The sequence below is a fragment of the Malaclemys terrapin genome, chromosome 1 (genome assembly GCF_027887155.1).
Source record: "Malaclemys terrapin pileata isolate rMalTer1 chromosome 1, rMalTer1.hap1, whole genome shotgun sequence".
Lineage (NCBI taxonomy): Eukaryota > Metazoa > Chordata > Testudines > Emydidae > Malaclemys > Malaclemys terrapin.
In genome coordinates this window covers 234800560-234825446 of record NC_071505.1, presented here as the reverse complement: position 1 = coordinate 234825446, position 24887 = coordinate 234800560, and the positions used below count along the sequence as shown (strand labels likewise).

Sequence of the window (24887 nt, the reverse complement as noted above, 5' to 3'; positions counted from 1 at the left end):
CGTCTGCAGGTCCATATTACGGGCCATCCTGCGCAGGAGATCCTGGTGAGCCCGAAGATCTATCGGAGGGGGACCCGTGCATGAAGTGCCCGCCACTGCCTCATCCGGAGAGGAGGAGGAGGACGCCTCCGGTGGTAGTGGATCCAAGGGGGGGTCCCGGTCCCCCTGGTCTTGGGTCGGAGCGTCACCTGCACTTGGGTCCACGGTGTCGGGTGGTGTGGACACAGAAGCCTCCATGCCTCCAGGCGGAGGCCGAGAGATGGTGGATTCTGGGGCCCTTCTGACCGAGTGACCCGAGCGAGAGGTCGATGGTAATGAAGCCCCTTGCTCCTGGTGATACGCCCACGGGGTCCAAAACGACCAGTGAGATGGTCCATGAGAGTGGTCCTCTGCCCTCTCCTGCCAATGGCCCAAGTCTCGTTCCTCGGCCTGCCCCTGAGGGGGGTATGCCGATCTCGACAGGTCCTCCGAGGAGCGAGACGCCGATCTTGACGGCCATGGCGGTGCCGCGAAAGATGAAACGATCCCCGTGGTCTGCGGTGCCGCACGGTGCCGGTCCGGAGATGATCTATCTCTGTGCGGTGCCGGCGATCGGTGCCGGGACCGCGACCGGTGCCGATGACCTCGTCGGTGCCGGGAGTCAGATCTGGACCTCGACGAGGACCTAGAGTATGCCCGGTGCCGGGAGCGGCCTCTCGACGTCGAGCGTCGAGCGTGGCGGTGCCGAGAACTACGTCTCGACGTTGATCGGTGCCGACGATCATAGCGGTGCCGAGACGTAGACCGGTGCCGCGACGAAGATCTTGGCCGCGAGTACGACCGGTGCCGAGACGATATTCGGTGCCGGGACTGCGAGCGGCGTGGGGACCTGCTTCGGGACCTGGATCGGCGCCGAGGTTCCAGCCCTTGTGATGGAGGGCGCATCAAGGCAGGTTTCCCTCTTGACTGTACCGGGCGAGTCAACGGTACAGTCGGTGCCGGTGGTTGAGGCGGTGCCGGCTCCGTGAGAGCTATCAAGTCTCTCGCCGCCGCGAAGGTCTCTGGAGTCGACGGGAGACACTGTATCACCGCCGGCCTCGGTGGAGACGCTATTTGTACCGGACTCGACGGCCTCGGCGCCGGAGTCGACGGTGCTGGAGGCGCCTGTTTCCGTTGCTCCACCAGCGGACGCGGCTCTACCCCCGGCACTGGGGGAGCCGGCGTCTTCGGCACGGACGTCCCCGTCTTATGGGCTTTTTTATGCCCTGGGGATAATGACCGGCGCCGCGGCACTTGCTGTGTTTGCGGTGCTGACGAGGTCCGGTGCCGGGGAGGCTTGTCTGACGCCACTCGCGTGGTCGTCATAGCCGGTGCCGCCGGGGCACTGCGCACCGAAGTGCTAGGCGTCGGAGTGTGGCCCGTGGAAGGAGTGTCCGGGCTAAGTGCCGCCTCCATTAGGAGTTGCCTGAGCCGAAAGTCCCGCTCCTTCTTGGTTCTTGGTTTGAAGGCCTTACAGATCTTGCATTTGTCTGTTTGGTGGGACTCTCCCAGGCACTTCAAACAGGAGTCGTGCGGGTCGCTCGTTGGCATAGGCTTAGCGCAGGAGGCGCACTGCTTGAAGCCGGGAGCGTTGGGCATGAGCCCGGGCCCGCGGCCGGGGGAGAAAGGGGGAGACGACCCCCTTAACCCCCTGAACTACAATAACAACTATAACAACTTTAAAACTATTTAACTATAAACACTAGAACTACAACTATAACTATAACTTTGAATGACTAAGTAAGCTAGGGAGAGTGGAGGACAGCTATGCCGCGCTCCACAGTTCCAACGACCGTCAGGGGCGGTAAGAAGGAACTGAGGGGGCGCCGGGTCGGCTGGGGTATATATTCAGCGCCATGAAGGCGCCACTCTAGGGGGCTCCACAGCCGACCCGCCGGTGTTGCTAGGGTAAAAATCTTCCGACGATCGTGCACGCGGCGCGCGCACACCTATTGGAATGGATATGAGCAAGCACTCGAAGAAGAACTTATGAATATTTGTGAGGGAGTTCATTCATTCACAGGTCACCAGGAGAGATCTCTTTGACTGGATGTGTCTAGGTCCATTTTCCAGTAGTAGGGAACTTCCTAGATGGATCTGTTTGCAACAAGAGAAAACAAAAATGTCATATTTTTGTTCTTGCATGGGTCACTGCCTGGGTTCATGGACATGCTTTCCTCTTTCCCTGGTCAAAAGCCTGTTTATGCCTTCCCTCTGATATAAAATTATTCTGCTTAACTGCCAGGGGGCAAATTTGTCATGTACACATGGGAGAAAGAAGAAGGGAAAACATCAGCTATAGGTTGTCTTAACTCAGGAAGTTCCTTCAAGAGGAAATGTAGCCAAACTCCAAACCTGGAGACAATGGACTTTTCTGTGCCTGCGTCCTGTAGATAAACTGCTTGGTTTGCAAAATAAGCAAGGAGGAGGGGGTAAGTAGATGAACAATAAGGGGTCATAAGAGGGACAGATACATGTAGCTTGCTAATTATGTATGGTAATGATGGCAAATTTTGGCCAATCATAGAGCGATAGATTATCATAAGCAACTGCATATAATGCTTTGGTATAAGTGTTTTCTTTGTTCTTGCTGACTTATGAGCTCGAACCCAATTGCAATTGAAATAAATGGATCGCCCCTCCCGGGGCTCCTTGGTTGGCTAGCTGTGTCCGTCTCTCCTTATTCCTCAGCTGGAACGGACAGAAATTTCTATGACACCTCCAGTTCCGTTCCTGCCTATAGTCTTATCCAAAGTCAAGCAAGATTCCATTCACCTTATTCTAATAGCTCCAGCATGGCCTCATCAGTTTTGATTTTTGACTCTATTAGCTCTATCGGTCAGATCTGTTGTTGCTCTGAGGAGATACGGATGTGATCTCCCAGGACTATGTCCTCCTCCTTCATCCCAACTCTCTGGTCCTCTACCTGACAGCGTGGTTTCTTTACCATGTGGGCTGTACATGCAGCTGCCTATGTATTACATGGGCTGCATTCACACTATATATATATATATATATATATATATATATATAATATAATATAATATAGTACCTGTATGGCCCTGAGGATGTCACGTGGGCTGTAGCTGTGTGCCGATTGGGCTGCGGATTGAGAACCACTGACCTACCTTATTAAATGGAAGAGATTCTCTATCTGATTCATACAAATAGGCATCCTCCCAGGACAAGCTCTGATTTGCCATATCTCAGACTATCCTATGTTTCTGAAACAGCAAAGATTAGCTGTTAGTTCTCCTGTGAGTGCTTCACTTCCGGTGTTGGTGTGTCCCTGCACCTTTTGATCAGAGAATTTCAGCAGCAGTGCTCATTTGGGTGCATGTGCTCTCCCTGTCTTGTGCTGTTGTCAGCGCCTATCTAGTGCCACATGACCAGTCCCCGCTCAGTTCCTTCTCAGCTGTCCTCTGCCTGAGACAGAGCTCCCAGCAGTGTTAAGATTGATAGCTATACTTAGTGTTTAAATAGTTGAGTAGTCTTTAGTACCCTAGTTATATTTACTTATCCTTTTCTCCCCATTTATTTATTTATTTTTAATTTCCTTCCCCCTTTTTACTCCAAGTTTGAATACCCCTTAGCTTAGTTAGTGTTCATCGTTAGGGTTGAACCGCTATGACTTGAGCCATGCCCAGTTCACTGGGCTTCAAGTTTTGCCTTTCCTGCCGAGAGGTGATCCCAGTCTTGGACAGGCACTCTGTGTCTGGTGTCTAGGAGAGACACGCGTTCCTCAAAAATCCTCTCACTGCACCAATCTGAAGGACAGAGATCTGTGTCTCAAACTTCGGTTAATGGAGACATCTATGCGCCCAGCATCTGATCCAGGTCTGCAGACACCCCCTCCAATCCCCTTGGACAATGTTCCCCAGTGACTTCACCTGCCTCACAGCAGAAGGCTCACTCCTCCAAGAAGGTAGTGAGGAAAAGGGCTTTGACTTCTCCTCTCATGGAGCCAATAAAAAGAACAGTCTCCAGCCTGCTCCTCATCCTCAGTACCAACCACACCACAGCTAAGTACTTATGAGGCAAAAGGATCTTCCGGTACCACACGTGGCATGAAAGCCAGTGACCCTAAGTGGGCAGGCTCGGAGCCGAGGAGCAAACAGAAACTTACGTCCTCCACTACAACACCAACAAAGCTTCCTAAAGATGCGACACTGAAAAGCTCCATGTACGTTAAGGCATCACCTCCTGTCCCAATAGCACAAAGCACTCCAATGCCAGCACCAACAACTGCGACTACAACAGCACCATTGGCACCGACCACCTTGGTACTGAAACCAGCGGCACTGCATCTTTTCCTACATCGTGCGGACCTTCATGTCTCATCTATGCTGAAATCACCTCTTTGGCACCAATGTTTCTCTAGCATGCCATGTCAGCACCATGTCAGCCCACTTCACCTCTGCCCCCACCATTCTCTTTCAAGGAAGAAGATAGTGAAGAGAAGGGGGGGTGCCTTCTCATATCACCACTCCTCTCCCATTCAATCTACTGCAGTGCTGGGTCCACCTGTACAGCCTAAAACTCACCACAGGGCTGACACCCAGACCTGGTATGGCCCTCCCATGGATGCCACCACCTATACCATTCCCCACTCAGTGGCCCTACTGGGACCCCTGGGGTGGGGGGCATACAGGCAACAGTACCCCAGGCCCTTGAGCCTATACAGGGAGAGATTTAGATCTCCCACACCACACTCAGTTACTGTACCTTCAGAGCCCCCTTAGGAAAGCTTTGAAGAACAGGAGGAGGCCTGGGAACAGGACATAACACGAACAACCAACATTTCTTCCTTGTCCCCAAAGGAGGCCATAATACCTGATCCCCTGGAGATCCCTCTAGAGGAGGTCCCAGAGTCCAAGCACAAATTAATGAACATTCTCCATACATCCTCATCAAAAATTGCACTTCCCATAAATGACACACTCATGGAGCTGGCCAAAAACATGTGGCAGACTCCGGCTATGATACCGTTCCCCTGCAAGAGAGTGGATAAAAAGAAATACATTCCCTCTAAAGGACTAGATTTCTTATTTTCTCACTCCACACTGAACTTTCCAGTAGTCAGTGCTGTCAACCAACGAGGCAGACAACGAGCCAGATCCACCCTATATGACAAAGGGTGGAAATGTCTGGACCTCTTTGGCCACAAGGCCGATTCATCTGCCACTCTTCAGTTCCAGATTGCCAGTCACACTGCCCTAATGGTTAAATACGAACATACAAATTTATTCAAAACTTGCTGAATTTATTGACATCATACCGGAGGACAAAAGAGACCAATTTAAGTCCATCATTTGGAAAGGCTAACTCCTATCCAGAACCACCTTACCGGCATCTCTAGATGCGACTGATACAGCGGCACATTCCATGGCTACTGCCATAGTTATGCTCTGGGCTTTGTGGCTCCACCTGTCTGGCTTCCCATGGGAGGTACAATCCATCATGGAGGACCTTCCCTTGGATGGCCAGAAGCTTTTCATGGCAAAAAATGAGTCCCTTCATACCCTGAAAGACTTGAGGGTGACGCTTCGCTCCCTGGTTACATTCACACCTGCACAAAAAAGAAAACAGGGTAAAAAATATCCCACTCAGTGTGCTAGGTCTGTCCTGTACACCTCACAACAGAGGTACTACAACACGCAAAGGCAAAGACAGAGGCCTCTAAAGCATCACCAATCTCCAACTCAATCAACGTCCCGCCAGCCCTCTGCAAAACAATTTTGAGGGTTTGCTTGAGGGCCTGAAAGACCTCCCCTATTCTTCAGTGCGGACACCATCACTAACCATCCCCTATCTTGGATACCGCTTGAACCCTTTCAACACAGCGTAGCAATCCATCACCACGGACAAATAGGTTCTAAAAATAATCCATTCAGGTTATATGCCATTCATCTTCATCCCACACATCCACCCTCCCTTTTCAGGGACCCCTCTCATGAACACCTTCTATAGAAAGAAGTAAACCACCTCCTACATCTGGGTGCCGTGGAACAGGTACCATCATAACACAGAGGGAAGGGTTTTTACTCCCACTACTACTTAACCCAGAAAAAGAACAGCGGATGGAGGCCTACTTTTTAGACCTCTGAAAACTCAATAAATTCGTAAGGTTCCAATGGTTCATGATGGTCACATTAGCAACAGTAATACCAGCACTGGAACAGGGGGACTGGTTTTTAGCCCTTGACCTCCAAGATGCCTATTTTCATGGATTCACGCACACAGGAGGTTCCTCAGATTTAATCTAGGGACAGAACACTATCAGTACAAGGTTCTACCATTTTGCCTTTCAACAGCACTTTGGGTGTTTTCCGAAGTGCTCGTGGTGGTGGCCGCACACCTCCAGAAACATGGAGTGACAATTTTTCCCTGTCCGGACTATTGCCTGTTAAAAGCACCACCCAGGCAGATGCCATAGACATTACACACACAAAAATCACCCTCCTCTCGTGGCTGGGACTACAACTTAGCGTACAAAACAGCAATGACATCTGTGCAGAAACTGGACTTCATCAGGCCGCATCTCAACACTCTAGAGGCCACAGCGTCACTATCACCAATCAGATTTCTCATCATAGTCAATCTGATCTCCACCATACTGAACAGCCCACAGATATCAGCACAGACCTGCCTCCAGTTATTAGGCCATATGGTGGCAACCAAATTCATGGTACATTCGTGTCTTCACATGTGCTGCCTTCAGGGTTGGTTAAGAACCATCTACATACCACACAAACACAGCCAAAACAGAGGCCTCGTAATGCCAGTCAAAATCAAAGACTCACTAAACTGGTGGACGCAACCCAATAATGTGTGTGTGGGAGTCACTTTCAAACAAACTTCACCTTCAATGATTCTCACAACCGATGCCTCTTTGATAGGCTGGGGAGCTCACCTACAATATCAAACAATTCAGGGCAAGTGGTCTCCTACCGAGACACTGTTACACATAAATAGATCATCCATAGCCCTCTTTGTGACCTCCCAGAATTGCAAATATCTGCAATTCTGCTCGAGAACAGGGTTAGGCCCCCCTTCCTTGGATGACACCTTTCTCTTCAAATGGGACGTGCCTCTGCTATCAAAGGTAATACATAAAATAAGAGCCGACAAGGCCAAAATCATCCTGATAGCTCCCACACGGCCCAGAGAAACTTGGTACCCCGTACCTGTTGAGGATGACTGTATGTGCACCGTGTACTCTTCCACTCTTGCTGAATCTTCTCTTGCAAGATGCCGGATAGATTTACCTTCAAAACCTACAGAGACTTCACCTGAGAGCATGGCTCCTACTAGGCTCCAGCACGACAAACAGATCTGCTCAGAACAGGTGAAAGACTTATTAGTAAACAGTAGGACAATCACATGGAATACTCACCTGTATAAATGGAAGAGATTCACCATCTGGTGCCAAAGCAAATGAGCACGACCTGTTATTGCCCCCTTTCCAATGATTTTAGAATACACGCTAGAACTAATGAACTGCGGCCTATCCCTTAGCTCACTTAGAGAACACCTCGCCGCTATTACTGCTTTTCACCACAAGGTAGATGGGATATTGATATTTGCCCATCCTACTGCCAAATATTTTCTTAGGGGCATCAGAAATGTCTACCCTGAAATACCTACCCAACCTTGGGACTTGAACTTGGTACTATGCTGCCCTACTGGGGCCCCATTGAACCATTAGCAACATGCTCTATCAATGAAGATGGCCTTCTTAGTCGCAATCACATCTGCCCAACGAGTGGGAGAGTTAGGAGTCCTCAGGGCGCACCCACCATGTAACATCTTTTTCAAAAATAAGGTCACCATAAGACCTCACCCTAAATTTTTACCTAAAGTACCCTCCTCTTTCCACTTGAACCAACCAAACCATCTTCCCTCGTTCTTCCCCAAACCTCATAGAAGCAAACGGGACTCAATATTTACACACCCTGGATGACAGACACACACTAGCATTCTACCTTGAGAGAACCAAGACCTTCAGAAAGTCACTGAGATGTTTTATTTCAACTTCAGAATGATCTAAAGGTTCTGCTATTTCCAAGCAGAGACTGTCCAAATGAATTTCTGGATGCATTCACCTTTGCTACCAACAGCATGACATACAACCCCCACTAGGGATCCAAACCCACTCTACCAGGTTATTCTCAACCTCAGTAGCTTTTCTCAACAACGTACCGATCATAGACATTTGTAAAGCGGCCACTTGAGCGTCCGCACACACATTTACAAAACACTATATGATAGATCAGAGCTCAAGATGGGACGCATTGGTAGGACTTCATGTACTATCGTCAATTACCCACGCAACTCCAAAGCCCCTTCAATCCACCAGGGGGCACTGCTCCTCAGTCACCCGAAGTGGAGCACCCACAGGGATAATCCTCGAAGAAAAGAAGGTTATTCACCCTGTGAAGTAACTGAGGTTCTTTGAGATGGTGTCCCTGTGGGTGCTCCACTACTCACCCTCTTTCCCTCTATTTCAGAGTTCGATGGATTTGGTGGTGGTGAAGGAACTGGGGGGGGGTCTGGTCGCATGGCGCTAGATAGGCACTGACAATGGCGCGAGATGGGAAGAGCACATGCACAACCTAGACGAGCACTGCTGCTGAAATTCTCTGATCAAAGGTGCAGGGACACACCAACATCTGAAGTGGAGCATCTCGGGGACGCCATCTCGAAGAACCTCAGTTACTGCACAGGGTGAGTAACCTTCTCTTCCATCAGATTCCATTTGGTGGCTGTCTCAGCTTTCCACCCTCCCATGGATAACCAATTAATTTTTTCAAACCCTATGTCCATCAGATTTCTAAAGGTTTTGCTTAGATTTTACCCATGGGTTCATAACCCGGTTCCACAGTGGAGCTTAACTTTAGTGCTAGCAAAGTGGATGCGTCCCCCCGTGAGTCCCTAGTGACTTGTTCTCTGTTACACCTGTCTATGAAAGTGGCTTTTCTGGTTGCTGTTCCTCAGCCAGGAGAGTAGGGGAGCTGTGAACTTTAATATCAGAGCCTTTCTATACACTTTTCTTTAGGGACAATATTTTCCTTTGACCTCGCCCTAAATTCCTATCTAAAGTTGTTTCCAAATTTCACATGAATCAAGTGATTTTATTTACCGAATATCTTTACAAAGCCCTTTTTGAGTAAAAGGGAAGAAAAGCACCATACTCTAGATATTAGAAGAGTTTTGGCTTTTTACCTGGATTGGACTAGACCATTCAGGTCTTTGTCTCAATTCTTTGTCACAGTTTCAGGCAAAGTAAAGGGACACCCAGTATCCACCTAGAGCAGGGCTACATCTGGGTATGGAAATTGTATGGCGGGCCATTAAAGCTCATGAAATTGGAGGTTGAGGTGTGGGAGGGGATGAGGGCTCTGGGGTGGGGCTAGAAATGAGTTTCCCAGCCACTGGCTGCTGCGGGGGCGGCACTTGAGATGGGGGGAGCGTGCAGAGCCCCCTGGCGGTCCCTACACATAGGAGCCGGAATGGGGACATGCCGCTGCTTCCAGGAGCCACATGGAGCAAGCTCTGGACCCCGGTCCCCGGCAGGAGCTCAAGGGCCGGTTAAAACGTCTGAAGGGCTGGATGTGGCTGCCGGGCCATAGTTTGACCATCCCTGACCTAGAGGATGTCTGCCTGGATTTCCAGCTGTATTCGCTTATGCTACTGATTGGCTGATGTTACATCTCTGAGTAAAGTGGTCGCTCACCCAACCAGGCTCCAGGCGGCTTCCGTGGCCTTTCTGGATATTTATAGGGCAGCAACCTGACCATAGCACTATATATTTGCCTCTCACAATGCCATCTCTCATCCATCTAGAAACAATGCCAGATTCAGAAGAGTGCTCCTACAATTCATGTTAAAGTTGGACTCTGAGCCCAACTCCAGTTCAAACTGCTTGTGAGTCACTTACAGTGGAATGGATGTGCAATCACTCAAAGAATAAAAACATTATCTATCTTTCTGTAAGTGCTGTTCTTTGAAATATGTTGCACATGTCCATTTCACGACACACCCTCCTTCCTCTCTCTATCACAGTCTTTCTGGTAGGAAGAAACTGAGATGGCTCGGGACAGGGGTCCTTTATTCTTGTCTGCCGTGGCATTTGGTACCAGAGGCCATTCATGCTGAGTTGAGAGAAAAATCTCTGACGTGCACACACTTTTATATTAGAATGACACATGCAACACATCTTGAAGAACAAAAGTTATGGAAAGGTAACTCTTTTTTCAGTTAGATCAAGGCTGAGCAAGTTCCAGATTCAAGGACCTATCACTGAGCATATTTTAACTTCGTCCCCCTCCCATTTAAACTGAGGTCTGGTAGCTTAAGAGACTTCTTTGATCACAACTGCTGCTCTGTCACACAGAAAGCCAAGACCAAGTCCTTTTAAGACTTTATAAAGGTCAAAGCCAACACCCTACATTTCACCCAGCCACTCCTCACTACTTTTCTAACCAACAAAAGTTTCCTCTTGACTTCACCTATTCAGATGAACTGTACTTCAGTATCCTATGTCAACACAATTCTTAAAAACACTCTAGTTACTGGCTCTCTAAAAGGAGAGTGATGTGTGAGCCAGAGACTATAGTTTGGGTTTCATATGTCAGCTGGGGTTTGCATGGCTGTGAGTTAAAAGGAATAAACCCAACATTTCTCCCTTTTAAACAGAGCTACTTTAATGTGGAAGCCATTGACAGACAACCAGGGCCCATCCATCATTGTCCTTTATATAACAACTTTTCAAATAACAACCACATTTTAAGTGATGAAAGATTCTTAACTGATGGAAAGTGATACTAAAGTCCTCCATCCAAAGAATGACCCTGAGCTGAATGGACCTTCCATGGGGCCAAAATGGTCTCTCAATGACCTTTTTGTTAAACTGCCACATATGGGTATCAGTACTAGTATTTTCTTTAAATGAATATTTATCTTCTAGACCCTGAATTGAGTAGTAAGATACTGAACAGTCATCAGCTGATAGTGAATTAGATTCCAGCTTGACTAAGCAGATTCTATTACCAATCCCCTGAGCAAATCAGTCCTCCAACTCAAATTATAATTAAATTTTAAATAATATTTTAGTGACTAAAGGGTTCCACTCTACCCTGGCTGTAGCAACTCCAACTGTATGGCCTCTAGATAAGAACAGCCATTCTGGATCAGACCAAAGGTCCATCTAGCCTAGTATCCTGTCTTCCGCCAATGGCCAAGGCCAGGTGCTTCAGAGGGAATGAAGAAAACGGGCAGTCATCAAGTGATCTATTCCCTGTCGCCCATTCCCAGCTTCTGGCAAACAAAGGCTAAGGACACCATCCCTGCCCATCCTGGGTAATAGTCATTGATGGACCTATCCTCCATGAATTTATATAGTTCTTTTTTGAACCCTGGTATAGTTTTGGTCTTCACAACATCCTCTGGGTGGCAAAAGTTCCATAGGTTGACTGTGCCTTGTGTAAAGAAATACTTCCTTTTGTTTGTTTAAACTTGCTGTCTATTAATTTCATTTGGTGACCCCTTATTCTTGTTATGAGAAGTAAATAACACTTCCTTATTTACTTTCTCCACACCGGTCATGATTTTATAGACCTCCATCATATCCTCCCTTCGTCGTCTCTTTTCCAACCTGAAAAGTCCCAGTTTTATTAATCTCTCCTCATATGGAAGCTGTTCCACACCCCTAATAATTTTTGTTGCCCTTTTTGGAACCTTTTCCAATTCCAATATATCTTTTTTTGAGATTGGGCGACCAGATCTGCACACAGTATTTAAATGTGGGTGTACCACGGATTTATATAGCGGCAACGTATTTTCTGTCTTATTACCTATCCTTTCTTGATGATACCCAACATTCTGTTCGCTTTTTTGACTGCCGCTGCACATTGAGTGGATGTTTTCAGAGAACTATCCATAATGAATCCAAGATCTTTCTTGAGTGGTATCAGCTAATTTAGACCCCATCATTTTATATGCATAGTTGGGATTATGTTTTCCAATGTGCATGACTTTGCATTTATCAACATTGAATTTAATCTGCCATTTTGTTGCCCAGTCACCTAGTTTTAGACCAGGGGTCGGCAACCTCTGGCACGCGGCTCGCCAGGGTAAGCACCCTGGTGGGCCGGGCCACTTTATTTACCTGCTGACGCGGCAGGTTCGGCCGCTCGTGGCCCCCACTGGCCGCGGTTCGCCGTCCTGAGCCAATGGGGGTGACGGGAAGCGGCGCTGGCGAGGGATGTGCTGGCCACGGCTTCCCGCAGCCCCCATTGGCTCGGGACGGCAAACCGCGGCCAGTGGGGGCCGTGATTGGCCGAACCTGCCGCGTCAGCAGGTAAATAAAGTAGCCCGGCCCGCCAGGGTGCTTACCCTGGCGAGCCACGTGCCAAACATTGCAGACCGCTGTTTTAGACTGATCTGTCTCTAATGGCAAATACCAACTGCAGCTACCTGCCCAAAGCACCCAACCAACAGCAACTACAAAACACTCTCTAACTCAGCAGATTAACCACAAAGAGAGCCTCAAGCATGATTGAAGGCAAGACAAGAACCTGGGTTTAATCTGCAGCAAGGAAGTTTTAGGTTAGATATTAGGAAAAACTTTCAAACTATAAGGGTAGGCTTCCAAGGGAGAGGGCGAGGTCATGTCATTCTTACTTTTCCACACCGTTGCACCCTAAAGACATGTTAAACAAGCCAGAACTCAGAGTGCAAAAGCACCAGCTCGGAACTAGCCCTTTCCTTTAAAACGGTCGGGCTGCTTCGAGTCCCTGGCTTGGACTCTCCCGTTGCCAGGATTAGCGGAGAGGGTAAAATCCCGCGCTGCCAACATTCCCACTGGACTTTGGGCCCAGGCCAGTTGGGTACACGGGGACTGGGGCTGCCAGACGCTCCCCACCCCCCCGCCGCTTTTCAAAGTAACGTGGCTGCTAGGCCGGTGCCTGGCAGAGGCTCCCCGGGTTTGGCTCGCACAGAGGGAAGCGGCTTCCCCCGCGCTCCTTCCAGGGGAGGCTGGAGCCCCAATTCTGCAGCCTTTGCTCCCGCTGCGGTGATTGCCGCCGCCTCCCCGCCCGCCCACACCCCTCCCCGGGGACTCCTCTTCCCTGGCAGCGCCCGCTCCGCTTCCTCCTTGGCCCCGCTGCGCGGGCGGGGCAGGTCTCTGGCTCCAGCGCGGCGAGCTCCCCTGGGCCGGTCCCGGCGCGACTCCCACCGCCGGCGGGGCGAGCCCGGCGGCCGCTCTCCTGCCCCCTGGAGGGCGCGAGCCCCGCGCATGACGCTGATGCTGGGGAGGCTGCAGCCTCGGTCTGACAGGCTGGAGGCAGGTGAGTGCCGGTGTCTGCCCTTCGACTTAATGGGGTGACCCTGAGCCGGCCGGCTCCCTCCCAGCATTGAACAGGGGGCCCGGGTCGGCCACGCCACCCCCGATATGCTCTCAGTGGCTGGGCCAGAGAGTCCCCCCGCCTCTCTTCCTTACCCCGATCTGGTTCGTGTCTCCCCATCGCTAGGGACAGGAGGCTGCTTGCCCTGAACCTCCTTAGCAGAGTGTAGTACAAGCCTCCAACTGTTGCACGGCCCTGTGCAGTCAGCAAGAGGAGTTACTGCCCAGCCTGCCTCTCCGGCATAGGTGCTGAAACTAGGGGTGCGGGGGGTGCTGCAGCGCCCCCTGGCTTGAAGTGGTTTCCATTATATACAGTTTACGGTTTGGTTCAATGGCTCTCAGCACCCCCACTATACACATTGTTCCAGCTCCCCTGCTCTCTGGGGAAACTGTTCTGCAGGAAAAGTTGTGGGAGGGGGTGGTGAAGCTTTGCTATATAGGGCCCTGTCTATATTAGCACTTTTATTGAAATCTCCCACTGTTGCACTACCTGCTCTGAGCAGGACCAGGCATAGACAACATAGTGATTACAATACCAGTGGGTGGGAGACTAAGAAAAATGTGTAGAGAAAGGGCTTAAAATAATGCCACTGTAAGAGATTGTGTTTGACATTTTTCTCTGGAGTTGGTTACGGGGGCAGGAAAATAATGCAGCAAAATTGTTTGCAAAGGGGGTGGTGTGGGAATTGCAGTTAATTGGAGAGACTTTCTGCATTATCAGAGGGTTTTTGCGTGCCCTTCTTGAGCGCTTGCTGGTAACGCTCAGAACAGATGCTTTGGAAATTAACCACTGCTGTCTTGCTGCCTTTTAATCGTGTATACTTGGGGAAAGAGGGTGTAAGAGGCTACCCTTCTGATCTTGTGGCATTTTATACTCACCTGTATACATGCGAATGAGTGCATGAAGAGCAAGGCAGCAAAGAAAGAGGTTAAAGCATGTAGACCACTTTAAAGCCTTTGGGGCAAATTAATCTCTGATGTAACTCCTTTGAGAATTTCCCCCTCTAATGTACTGTATAGTTTTTACAATCATTGTCTAATGTATGCCTAAATTTAATTTATTTTGGAAGGTTAGTGAAAGAGAGCTATATATGTTTATGACACTGATTCTGTGTTTCTTACGAACCTGGCACTTCCAGAGACTTCAGAGGGGGCAGAGTACAAGAAGTGCAAGCTCATTTGCAAAGTTTCCAGGAGGCCAGAAAGATTTTGTATTTCCTATTCTTTGTATGTAGCCAAAAGGCTCCAGGGTGATGGTAAAAGCTTTTTTAATGCAAAGCATATAGTGAATGAGGTATTTACAACATTCTGAATTGCAACAGATATTTCAATTTAAGGTGTAGAAGAGACACCTCTCACAAGGTACTTACAGATTTAATTTTCCATGTATGTAGAAGATTTTTGAGTAGTTTATATTTCATTGTTAAACATTTATAGTAAACATTGAAAGTGAATTTGCATGAGTCTATACTTCTGCCAAGTTTACACCTTCATCAAATGTTCTACATTTCCTTTAAACTGTGCAAGATGAGTACAACGCTGAGGTTTGTTTTGTAGTGCTAAAAAGCTATGGCTTTCTCTCTTGTGTTTGTATAACTACTTATAGCAAGAGTAAGTTGCAAACATTTTTTTACAGAAAAATCTGCATGTATCCTGAAACTGTCCTATAAGATCTCAGAGGTGGTTGTGTGCATGCATTGTGAAATATTGCTAATCAAGTCACTACTTCACATTCTTAAATTATTTTGGTGTGTCAGTTGCTAAACCCACTCACTTTTTTGTAATAAAATAAAAGTATGATGTAATTTAATTGCTATACTTAAATATTGGCTGTGGTGAATGCAAACTATCTGTAGACAAGTCTGTTAGAACTTACAATCAAACTTTTAAAAAATTCAGTGACAGAGGGGTTTTTTTAAAAAAAAACCCTTTCTATCTTGTAACTATTAACATACATGAACAGCAAAAAAATCATTTAAATTATACAGATTTTTAACCTTATTACCACTCAGATAATAAATTCACATTTCCACCCAAGGATTTTAAATCATATTCATAATAATCCCCACATATCTCGCCTTTTAATTCCACCTTTTTTAATCTGCAGAATATAATGAAGGTCTCAGGACTGTAGCTAGTGATAAGATGAATACCAGTTTAGAAGGTCTAGTCTGTAGTCTGCTGCACACTTCATCTAAATGTAAATAGTTACTCTAATTTACACACACGAGACCTTCCAGAAATTTTCCCCTTCTATTTTTTTGCCTCTGTAAATCACATCATAAAATCACATCATAGCAGCAGGTTATATGTGTTCCTTCGGATGGGAATCATGTGCTATGCTTCACTTCTGTTTATTCCCTGTATTTGCCACCTTTAAAAGACACATTTATGTTTGGTCAACCTCATATTATTGTCTGTATATTTATTTTTTTCAAACTCCCAAAATGTTAACCATATATTATAAATTCTGTTTGATCCTAATATAAGGTTATCTATCATTTCAATTGCAATAATTTTCCAGATCTTGTTTCTCCATGCCACTAACCTCGGGGGATTAGTCCTTTTCCAAAAACAAGATATGGTTAGTTTTTATGTAAATTTCAGAGTAGAAGTAAGCTCTCATCAGCAGTTTCCACAGGGCAAAGATTAGATTAGCGGGGAGAAAATGGCATTATTATTACAGGCACTTGCCTTTTAGCTTTTTAATCATTGAAAGAAAGCAATTTCATGATATCTCTGTAGCCTTATCATAGGGAAGGGAGCAGGTGCATTATGTTGATCGGGCAATGAAGCAAGAATTCTGCTTGCTTTTATTGCTAGGTAATTAATTTAAATATAAAGCAAGACACAATAGAAAATTTGCATTTCTGTTTCTTTGTTATTGTCATCTTGCAAGCTCTCCTTTAAATTTTTTTTTAAACTTTTTTAATATCTGCATATATTCTTCCAAGTTATTGGGCCTGATAGCTCTCTCACAATAATGTAGCCCCGTTGGCTTTGGTAGAGTTACTCCTGATTCACACATGCAGGAGGGTGGCAGTGGGAGGAGAATCAATGCCCCCTGATCCATGAACAAGCTCCACCCAGATAGAGGGGTTTGCTCACTTGTTGCTCATTGCAGGATCAGAGTACTAGTGATATTCCAAGCCATTCCCTCCAACAGGAGGAGATACCACCAGCATATCAAATGTTACATAATTTACAGATATATTATTTATAGTCATGATGGAAGTTTATTAAACAGTTGATAGAAAAGAAGATATGTCTATAATGGCAAAGACTGGGTACTGAACTGCTGAAGAAGCAAAATATGATTAAATAATCAAAACATCTCAGCCCAATATTTATTGTAGTGACAAAGCTGCATTATAGATGCAGCAGTGTTAGTGTGGTATCATCCATAGCTAATGATATAGGGCCAAATTCTCCCTCTTTGTGCTAAGACTGAATACATGGGCATTGTGTATGAGTTCTCAAAAGGCATCAAATGACGCGGGACAGACACCGAAATATCGGGACGGTCCCGATTTTATCGGGACGTCTGGTCACCCTATTTGGCAGCTGCCTGCTTTGTCCACTGCTTGCAGGAAAAGCAGCCCGTTGCAGCTAAATGGTGGGGGCTTGGAACCAGGGTGGACCGGCAGCCCCCATATCAGCTCCCCCTATCAGCTCTCCACTCCCCTAAATTCCCTGTGCAGCAGCTGCCCAGCAGGCTATCAATTGCCGGCAGTTCAGCTGTCCCTCCCCTCACTGCAATGTGCTGCTCCGGCCCTCTGCCTTGGTGTTGCTCCCCGAGACTCCTGCTTGCTGTGCGGGGGGAGAGGGGAGGAAGAGAAGGGCTGTCAGAGTGTCCCCCTCCCCCCTGCTCCTGCACCCTGCTTACCCCATCTTCCATAGAGCAGGGGGGGCACACAACAGGGCTCAGGTTGGAGGGAGCTGGCAGCAGCTGCGATCTCAGCAAGCTGATCTAATTAACAAGGCAGTGTACTTAAGAGTAGGGTCAGTATAGTTAAAGGGGAAATGTGCATCTCTCTCTCACACACACACCGTGTGTGTCTCTGTCTCTGTCTGTGATGCTGTCTCCCCTTCCTACATTCCTGCTGCCTTGTAGCGTGTGAGAGTTAACCCTTGAGGGCTCAGCCAATTGCTAGTTCATCATTTAGCAGTAAGGCATTCCCTGGGAAATATCCCACCCTCTGACTCCTCCCCCTCAACCAAGCTTCACAATCATCATCACTGTGTACCAGTATTAAATTATTTGTTTAAAACTTATACTGTGTGTGTGTGTGTGTGTGTGTGTGTGTGTGTGTATGTACATATAATAGACTTTTGTCTGGTGAAAAAAAATGTCCCTGGAACCTAACCCTCTCATTTACATTAATTCTTATGGGGAAATTGGATTCACTTAACATCATTTCACTTAAAGTCGCATTTTTCAGGAACATAACTACAACGTTAAGTGAGGAGTTACTGTACACTAATTTGAGCACAATTATTCTTGTCTCAAATCAGCAGACCAAAGCTAATGCTCGCTAGGATTTTAACACATTCATTTACTACACCAGTCTACTTCTATAACTTTGCAGACTCTGTAAATAATCCCAAAGTAAATGTAAACTTCAACATAAGTTAATTTACTGCGCTTCCAAAAATCACTGTGAAACAGCCCAAAATATTAAGTATGTCTCTTCTTATTGTAGGGATTTAACGTAATGCACTATTACATAGAAAATAAAGCACAGCATAAGCTCAAACAAAATGTTCAGTGGAGGAAATCACTTTGGCACCCATTTCACTATCATGTTTCTTAGGGTTAACTGTCCCTTAAGGAAGATGGATATATGGATTTCCTGTAGATCTCTGTTTACCATCAGGCCAACAGAACTCATTTGGAATCTCCTCTCCATCGTACAATTTGGGCTCTGGGGATTTTATTTTCCTCACTCCACTCTTTAAATAGTGAGTGTTTAACTAATAGCCCAGGCCTAGTGCACTCAGTAGCAAGCTTGATTTGAGCTCTATAGTTAGGGGTTCTGGATTCTACTACACTACAGTGCAGAAGGCTAGAGATCGACTGACAGCTTCAGGTAAATTTAAAATGGAGTTTTTTTCAATTGAATTAAATATAAATATGTAAATTAAATATAAATACAATCATGGCAGTAATCCCTGTGTAATTTAATTTGATATTAAATTAATTTTCTTCTACCCATCAATTTTAAATGTCCATTGTAGTGCAGAATTTTGAACTGAAAATGCCTACATCTATTGGATAAATTATCACAGAGGGAAGATGGAAATCCTGGCAGCTAAGAAGGACCAGTGGGGGTCTCCTGGTACCTGGAGAATTGTAGGAGGCAGTTTGGAATTGTGAGATTGTCTCATAGAAGTCAATGGAACTACAATTGGTAATAAAACAATACCCAGCGATAAGTATTTGCAAGACCAGGCTCTTATTCTAGAACATAATAATTCCATTACTGAAAATGTGCATAGATTTATATTAGGGCTGTCAGTTAATCGCAATTAACTCAAAAAATTAATTGCAATTAAACAAGTTAATCACCATTAATCGCAGTTTTAATTGTAGTGTTAAGCAATAGAATACCAATTAGAATTTATTAAATATTTTGGATGGTTTTCTACATTTTCATATATATTATATTCTGTGTTGTAATTGAAATTAAAGTATGTTATTTTTATTACAAATAGTTGCACTGTAAAAATGATAAACAAAAGAAATAGTATTTTTCAATTCACCTCATACAAGTACTGTAGTGCAATCTCTTTGTCATGAAAGTGCAATTTACAAATGTAGATTTTTTTTGTTACATAACTCCACTCAAAAACAAAACAATGTAAAACTTCAGCGCCTACAAGTCCACTCAGTCCTACTTCTTGTTCAGCCAATTGCTAAAACCAACGTTTGTTTACATTTACAGGAGATAATGCTGCCCTCTTCTTATTTACAATGTCACCAGAAAGTGAGACCAGGCATTTGCATGGCACTTTTGTAGCCAGCATTGCAAAGTATTTACGTACCAGATATGCTAAACATTCATATGCCCCTTCATGCTTCGGCCACCATTCCAGAGGACATGTTCCATGCTGATGACGCTCGTTAAAAAAATGTGTTAATTACATTTGTGACTGAACTCTTTAAGAGAGAATTGTATGTCCCCTGCTCTGTTTTAACCACATTCTGCCATATATTTCATGTTATAGCAGTCTTGGATGATGACCGAGCACATGTTGTTCATTTTCACTGCAGATTTCATAAAACGCAATGTGAGATTTTTAAAGATAGCTACAGCACTCGACCCAAGGTTTAAGAATATGAAGTGCCTTCCAAAATCTGAGAGGGATGAGGTGTGGAGCATGCTTTCAGAAGTCTTAAAAGAGCAACACTCTGATGCAGAAACTATAGAACCCGAACCACCAAAAATAAAATCAATCTTCTGCTGGTGGCATCTGACTCAGATAATGAAAATGAACATGCGTCGGTCTGGACTGCTTTGGATTGTTATCGAGCAGAACCCGTCATCAGCATGGATGCGTATCCCCTGGAATGGTGGTGGAAGCATGAAGGGACATATGAATCTTTAGCGCATCTGGCACATAAATATCTTGCGACACCGGCTACAACAGTGCCATGCAAACACCTGTTCTCACTTTCAGGTGACATTGTAAAAAAAGAAGCGGGCAGCATTATCTCCTGCAAATGTAAACAAACTTGTTGGTTTTAGCAATTGGCTGAACAAGAAGTAGGACTGAGTGGACTTGTAGGCTCTAAAATTTTACATTTGTTTTATTTTTGAATGCAGTTATATTTTTGTACATAATTCTACATTTGTAAGTTCAACTTTCATGATGAAGAGATTGCACTACAGTACTTGTATGAGGTGAATTGAAAAATACTATTTATTTTGTTTTTTTACAGTGCAAATACTTGTAATCAAAAATACAGTGAGCACTGTACACGTTGTATTCTGTATTGTAATTGAAATAAATATATTTGAAAATATAAAAAACATCAAAAATATTTAAATAAATGGTATTCTATTATTGTTTAACCGTGTGATTAATTGCAATTACTTTTCTTAATCGCGATTACTTTTTTTAATTGCATGACAGCCCTAATTTATATCAAGAAAAGTTCTTATATATTTTGTTGTTAATTAAGTTTAAATGACCCTGGGTAAAATCCTGGTCCCTTTAAAGTGGATGGGAATTTTGATCTCTCTGGAAGCAGGATTTCACTCCATATTCACTTGGGGCCATATTCTAAAACTGTTGTTCATGTTGAGTAATAGCTTACTCCACCTGGGAGAGTAAGGTTGGGTGTACTATTGGAGTAAGGTACTAGTCAACATGATTAAGGGTTTCACACTCAGACCGTTAGATAACTAGCCAGCTAGGGTACAATAAAAATGAATAGATACATAATATTAACATCCACAAAATGGCAGGTGGGGTTGTTCTGCTCTGATATTTAATGTTTGATATTTAATAGCAAGTTGAATTGCAAACAGTTTCCCACTTAAAAACATTTTTTTTGTAATATAGGTTAACAGACCGGTTCATTGGTATCACACAGTGGGAAGTTGACTTCCCAAATAAAAAACAACAATGCCATAGAGCTCTTGAGCAGCAAGTAGGGCATTTTTTAATAGCATCCATGATCTTGTAGAACATATTTAAAACACAACCAGCGGTAAGTTTCTCTTTATGTAGTTGAACTCGTTTAAATTCCACCATCTTTTGTAATAGTATGATTTAAGTGGAAAATTTAACAATGCACATTCAGATACATAATGGGCCTGTCTGGGATCAGAGTATACATATCTCTTTGTTGTAGATCAGGTACTGTTGTTTGAGATAATTCACGTTGGTAATACAAAATGGGGAAAATTATAACTAGAGAGATTAGGCAGTATAAAACTTTGCATACTTTACATATAATTTGCGGTTCTATTATAATTAATTAAGGCTCAGTTCTTCATTAAACATTACACCAATTGAAAAATTTCACGCTGCCAGGAATTAACAGTCCATTGTCCCTTCAGAGGGTAGGGGTGGTTAAAGGGGAAAGACAAGTGTGTATATCAAGTAGTCATTTGTAGTATTTTTTTATTTTTTTATTCCTGTGGTAGGTATGTTTATCATAACATTCAAGGGTCAGCTGGAGCTGTGACCCTAGCAGCTACTTGTGCCCTGAATAGAGAATCCTTTCTTAAGTGTAGTCAAAGAGCTGCTCTATGCTCCTGTACTGGGCAGGACTTTTCAGGGACTACATTATATCCAGTCACAGAAAAACAAAATTGGGAAGAGAGAGAGGGGCTTGGAAACTCTAAGGTTCACTGTGCAGAGTTTCTGGCTAATCTTCCCCTTGTAGCTAAGGGTTTGAAGAGCAATAGTGAGGACAAAGGTTGCAGCCATCAACTGTTTTACTTAGGCCTTTCTACATTGCAGCGTTAAGTCGACTTAAGTTACGTTGACATACAGCCACCACTGTAATTTAACCGCTGTTGCATGTCCATACAACACTCCTTGTGTCTACACTGACACTGCGTCGCCCTGACTACATCGACCTAAGCATTACACACCTCTTGTCGCGGTGGTTTTATTAGGTTAGCGTAGTGGGCAAGTAACAGTAGCAGGAGGAGCACTGTAGTGTGTACACCTCCATAGTTAGGTCGACATAAGCTGGTTTACATCAACTTAACTTTGTAGAGTGGACAAGGCCATAAATATAACAAGTTACCTTTACTTAACTTTCCTCACAGCCCCTTCGTTAACCAGTGTGTGGGCTAAAGTAACTTTAAAAGGCTATACAAAATCCTTCAACAATCTGGAAAGGCAGTTCAGAGCAGTTACTAATATTGTTTCAAGTACTAAAGAAAGCTTGCTACAAATATATCTGCCATCTAAGTGTGTTTAGCCCAAGATTTAGTGTTTATTTTCAAGAATCACTAGTTTTCTGTGGCATACAACTATATTTTTATCAGCACATCTGCATGGGTCTAAAAAGCTATTAGATTGTATTTGTAGTTTCTTAGTTTCTTCCTCCAATTTTTAAAACAATTTCCTTTAAAAAAAAGTCCTCTTAAAAACACTGAATCAAGTTTAGAATCAAATACAACAAACATGATTCTAAATTCTGAACAGCTGACTCCATTGTATCAAATGGTGATTTTGGAGGTGAGAGAGATTGTTCTCACCTCATTCTTTTTTTCTGTCAACAGCAAGAATAGACTCTAGGGCTGCTGTGACAAGAGGGGAATGAGATGGTGATGGAAGAACAAGGGAATCCCTCCATTTTACCCCAGGATTTTTAGGCATTGGAGATATCTACAGCTTTTTCTCTACCCAGTGCTTTCTTGAGTTGCAGATTATAAGCAAAGCAAGTCATTAGTTTTTCAAGGAAATGATATTACACTGTGCTCTTCAAAACATGTTTATTTTCAAACAAAGTAATTTCTTTGCTGTTTAAAAAAGAGCAGATATTGTATAGTGCTACCTGTAGAATATAGGAAATGTATACTGCATGGGTGTAGTATTGTTCAGGACCTAGAGCCTTGAAGTGGGCAAAACTGGGGAGGTCTTTAGAGGTTTAACTGAGAGTCACACAGGAGAAGGGTGAATAGAGGGTTAGCTCAAGATAAATCTTGTACCTAGCCATCTAATGGGGGTAAGGTGTAGGGGTTATTAGAGGGTAAAAATGTCATTTTTATATTAAAAACAAGGAGGATGCCCAACCAGGAATTAAAGAGGCCTGATTTTCAGGTGGTGGGTGCTCAGTACTTTCTAAAAATCAGGCCCCTTTCAAGTGTCTCAAGTTGGACCTCCAAAATCACTTTTGAAAATTTAGGCTTTGACATACAAAAGGGTGTTAATTCAGTGAACGATCCATTTTCCCCACTCATCGTGAGCAATCTGTATGTGGTCACAGGTAGTTCCATCAGCAGTTGTATTTGTGTGCTGTCATTTTCTACAAGTAGTTGGTTTGCAGGAAGATGGAATAGTGACTCAAAGAAAATATTGTCCAATTCAGTGTTCTCAAAAATCCATGTCACACAAGGTTACGTGACTCATGGCAGGCTGATTTCCAAGCCCTTCTAAAATAACTTGACAAACAAAAATAATGTCAACAGGATCAACCTGCTGGCCTGTTCCCTTGCTTGCACCTTTATCAGTCACATTCTTCACAAATCTCAGCCCTCAGTACCACATGAGGCCATAAACATGAGCCTTTGTCTCATAGCTTTAGACTTTTTTCACTTATTTCCCCAAAATGAGATGAAAGTAGATGTAAAATACCTTACTGACAGTATGTTCTACTTAATTATATATTGCTCTATAATATCATTGAATGCTGAGCTATATTATAAGAAAAATGATTCTTTAAAATGTTTGCTTTATTCCTCTAGTACACAAGTGAGGCAATCAATGTACATGATGTTTTACAGTGTCTGAATGTTGAGAGTACAGAATGCTGAGTATATGGATCAGTAAGCCTATTCTCTTTTATGACTGGTTGTCTTTCAGTTACTTTCTGAAAAGCACTTCTACTGTGTGCCATTTGGTACAAGTTAAACTACTTGGCCCCACTTCTATCTTCTGACCAGTTCACGCTGTCATTTAAAACACTGCAGAATTTGGCTCAGAGGTTTCCAAGGGAGTTGTATTTGTTTGCTCCAGTCTGAATTTGAATGAAGGTCTTCAAGCAGAAATATGTGAAAATTATTAACATTTTGATTGTAGGGGAATTTATTACATTTATTACATTTTATCTTCTTATTCCATAAAGTAACCGGATGGACTAGGGGGCAGATATTCAAAGGTATTTTAGGTGCCTAAAGATGCAGATAGGTGCCTAATGGGATTTTCAAAAGCACATAAGTGGGATCAGCACCTAACTCTTCCTTAGGTCCTTTTGAAAATTTCAGTAGGCACCTATCTAAATCTTTATGCACCTAAATACCTCTGAAAATCTGGTCCTATATGAGTCGCTGGAGGTCTCTTCCAACACAAGTGATTCTGTTATTAAATTGAAAGATGTCAGCATGGCAGGAGTATTATTTTAGAGGGGGGAAAGTGTGTGTCAGAAATACCTTTAATTTTCTGGAGCTCCAATAACTCTCTTGTTATTGATTATTTGTGTTTTATGACACAGTTCTGTTATGAGATTATTGGGATTGATGCTCTGCACGGACAAATGAGAGACCTGTGTGTGATTTCTCACCCATTAGCAGGGAGTGATTCAACTCATTAGAGCAGGAAAGACCACTTATTACTATGAAGGGATATGGGAGAAACCTTGTAGACCTCTAAAGGAGTCCCAGCTAATATTTATTGGGCAGAAGGCAGGTCACAGTGATGTGGGGTCTTAAAGGGTGGGGAATAAAAAGTAGGCTCCCTGGGACATACACACATTCAAAAGAGAGCAGACTTAACATCA

General features: G+C 44.5%; 1 protein-coding gene and 1 long non-coding RNA gene across 3 annotated transcripts in view; one reads left to right on the top strand and one right to left on the bottom strand.

Moving 5' to 3' along the window:
• Positions 1-2010: 2010 nt before the first annotated feature.
• On the bottom strand, positions 2011-13624 carry LOC128826341 (uncharacterized). Its single transcript, XR_008442831.1, has 3 exons — positions 13520-13624; positions 7206-7353; positions 2011-2115 (listed from the first exon to the last, which is right to left on the bottom strand). It is a non-coding gene; the product is annotated as an uncharacterized LOC128826341 (long non-coding RNA).
• CRACDL (CRACD like) overlaps positions 12867-24887 on the top strand; it is an 87890-nt gene continuing 75869 nt past the window's right edge. Inside the window, exon 1 of one of the 2 annotated variants that reach the window (XM_054009547.1) lies at positions 12867-13367. The gene's annotated coding sequence lies outside the window, so the exon portion shown is untranslated. Of the gene's footprint in view, positions 13368-14770; positions 14786-24887 lie in introns of those variants that run through there. The other variant, XM_054009553.1, reaches the window with a different exon arrangement.